The sequence below is a fragment of the Lactuca saligna genome, chromosome 8, assembly GCF_052625555.1.
Source record: "Lactuca saligna cultivar CGN05327 chromosome 8, ASM5262555v1, whole genome shotgun sequence".
Taxonomy (NCBI): Eukaryota; Viridiplantae; Streptophyta; class Magnoliopsida; order Asterales; family Asteraceae; genus Lactuca; species Lactuca saligna.
The window spans coordinates 48033276-48036733 of NC_136424.1; the positions used below are offsets into that span (position 1 = coordinate 48033276).

Below are 3458 nucleotides of genomic sequence, written 5' to 3' on the forward strand. Positions count from 1 at the left end.
TACGTCGTTGGATCATCTCTTAAATCGACGGATGAGATTAAAATAACGCAGATCGCCAATATAAGCCTTTAGCGGCGACACACCGAAGGAAAAACAACGCGCGATTTCTTATGTCATCCTAGTCGTAGGATCATCTCTTAAATCGACGGATGAGATTGAAATGACAAAAAACGCGTTTGTTTTTTGTCGCCGCTAAAAGTCTTCGTCGCCGCTAAAGGCGTCACTGCTATTGCCGGTTATTCTTGTAGTAATATTTTATTAGAATATTTCACGTATTTTTAAAAAAAACGGTAATTTTATTTATTTATATTATTTTTTTTAGGTAATTAAAGTGACGAAAATAATAATTAAAAAAAGAATTTTTGGATTTTTTCTTTTATATTGGATTTTAAAAGTATTTTTAGATTTGGTCTCACGATCTCACAAAATTAACATGTTCTCAAATGAACCTTAATATATATATATATATATATATATATATATATATATATATATATATATATATATCATTACCTATATGTAAGAGATTTATGCTTTTGTCCACGTCGATGAGCTGTTTCTCTCGCTGCTTATCTCCCCAATAGAATAGAAAATACTGGAGTCGGCTATTTTTAACATATACGACAGTGAGCGTGTGCTTGTGTCACAACCAATGTGCCTACTTGCTTACCATCATCTTCCAATTAGAGGGCTGCTGCCGCCCATAGCTTCCATCATACTCTTCCGATCATTAACAAAAGACTTGACCGGGGGTTTTCCTCCTAGAATTGCCACCTCCTGGTTTATAGCTTTGCCAGATGCTTTAACGTATGGTATGTTCTTCCATCATGCCCAACATCATCCTACAATCCTACCGTTAGGTGCTTGGCTGCCTGCATCACTTGCCTGTTTATCATCCTTGCATCGACGCAACAGACTTTAAAGGCGGCTTTGCTTAATTGCTTCACTGCCAGCATTTCCCCCAAAGCTGTTTGCTGTCTCAATTAATCGTCTTAAGGAGAGTCACTCTCTCTTTTCTCACGCTCCTTCTCTTTGGTGCCATTTCCCCCAAAGCTATTTGCCGCCTCCTCCTCTTTCTTTCCTTTTTAGAAAGGACCACTTATATTTCCCCACCGCCTCCTTACGTTCCCCCGGAACAGTTGACGTTGTGGGTGGACATCCCTTATTCAGCCACCGCTGACGTTTCCGGTCAAGGTAATAGGTTCTATTTTTTTAGTTCTTATTTGTAGTAGAAATGATCAATTGAAATTAACTCAATACAACGCTATAACCATTTGTTTTTGTTTTTGGTTTCCTGGGTTTTAAATTTAGGGTTCTAACTCTAATTTTTTACTCTTGAAATTGATTTTGGATTTTTTTTCTTTGTATAGGTTTCAAATTAATGGTGAATGATCAATAAAAGATCTCTCCTGATTTGTTTTTGCTCCTCTTTTTCACTCCTTGTCTGATACATATCATGTCTTCCCGTCTTCCCTGTTCTTTCTCTCCTACAAATCGCAGGTATGCTTCTGGTTTCTCTTTTGTTACTTACTTCTGGTCTCACCCTCACTCTACTTTATAAAAATAAATGATAATGATGTAAAGTGGGTTTAATCGAAGGGTAATGATGTAAAAAAAGAGGATAACAATCTTGTGTTCTTCATTTCTTGTGGGCTTGGTTGGTTTTGAAGGAATCAAAAGGGGGTTTTGAATAATATGTGTATTAAACAACAATTCTTCATGAAAGTTTCTATGAAGACTTCTTAATTTATTAGGTTAAAGCATCTAACACACTAAGCCCAAATCCCGTAAGTTAATTATCTCGATAATCAGTTATTGTACAGGAAGTTCCATACTCGCTTCTCCAAATTTGATTAATATAACACTCAGTAATCAAAATTAGTTTTTGCCAAACATTACCAATAATCAGTTTAAACCAACATTCAAAAACCCCTTAGTTGTGAAGGAACAACTTGATCACACCGTAACAGGTACTCAGATTATCTTCTTTTTACTCATCTGATGAAAAGTATTGGTCTCTCCTTCTCTCTACAATCAATTATAATGACTTGAATATTACTCTTTCAAATTTGTATATAGGTAACCAAGCACACCGGTTACTGTATTGAACATGATTTGTTCCCTAATATTGCTCATGGCCAGGTTCTAGCTAGGTCATAGTAAACATTTTTTTTATGATGGGCTTTTCTTTAATCTAAATGACTTTGTAATCATGTATTTGTTAGGGGCGTCCTGACCACCTGACTTTGTAGAACCTGTTCTAGAAGTATGTTCTTAGTTGAGCTATTGCACAACATGATCAAGTTGTTTTGTGTGTTCATTCCATTGTGAAAATAGAATCATCCCTGAACTTATGCAATCTGTGGACATAGCCATTAATGCTTTCAAGGAAGAAGAAATTGATCTGGTTTTTACATTTTAAGCAATTTCTGACCAAGCTTTGAAATAATATCAAATGATATGGCTAAGTCTTCTTGTACATAGTATGTGTTTGATGAAATGCCTGACTGTGATTTTGTTTGCATTTGCATGATTTTGAAGTTTTCCATTTTATGATCTACCAACCTTTTATTTTATGGGTTTATGGTGTTCTATTTAACTACTTGTGTTTATTTTGCATAATATCTTTGATTGTATCAATTTCTTACTGTCTGCAGTTTGTCTTGGATTTTCATTTTCCAATCAACTGTTCGCTAAGTTGGTTGAATGAATATCATAGAGGTAATTTCTGATTTTTTACAGTTGATGTTAGTTAACTAAGAGTCTTTTACTTTATCTAATTTGTGTCTTTTAGGTGCTACTGGAATTGCAAGAGTTAGAGATGGTTTTTGTTTTGTAAATTCTGTCGATTATTTCAGGATTTGGGATCGTAAGTGCTTTATATGCCTTAATCATGTTATTCCCATCAAATTGTTGACGAATAAACTTGGATTTTAATACAAGTGTTTATGACTTGATGTACAAGACTAACAAGTAAATATATGTTTTCAGTTCATCGGATCTTGGCAATATTTTTGGGGTTGTAAACTTAATTGGCTAATATTTCCATATGACAAGTCCATTTTGTTCCAAGTTCTTTTATTATTATCAAAATTATTGTTAGATATACAAAACTATGTCCATTAAAATTTAATACTGGATTACTGATATATAAATGTGTTGTTTTATGTAGTCACCATATTTTGGCAGATTTCAAATGATGCTTTGTTTTTTTGAGGTTTGATTTTGTATGTCCATATAGCAACATAGATTTCTTCTCTGGTTAGCTTCAACATAGTATATTTATTAAATGACCTACAGACTAAATAAACATAAATCGACTGCATCATATTCTGAAGAGTTATGTGAGTGCTTTTTGAAAAAAATGTTTACATTGATGCCCTTTAACTAAAAATATTCTTGCTTTTTCCTTTCAAATATAGTTCGTTTATCTATATTTCAATAAATATATATACCTG

General features: G+C 33.6%; 1 long non-coding RNA gene across 2 annotated transcripts; it reads left to right on the top strand.

Annotated features, from left to right (window-relative positions):
• Positions 1-549: 549 nt before the first annotated feature.
• On the top strand, positions 550-3133 carry LOC145011581 (uncharacterized). 2 transcript variants are annotated; one of them, XR_013664177.1, is made up of 5 exons: positions 550-1194; positions 1371-1500; positions 2658-2721; positions 2795-2869; positions 2992-3133. It is a non-coding gene; the product is annotated as an uncharacterized LOC145011581 (long non-coding RNA). The 2 variants fall into 2 exon arrangements; XR_013664176.1 differs by lacking the exon at positions 2992-3133 and having other exon boundaries at positions 2795-2942.
• The last annotated feature ends 325 nt before the right edge of the window (positions 3134-3458 follow it).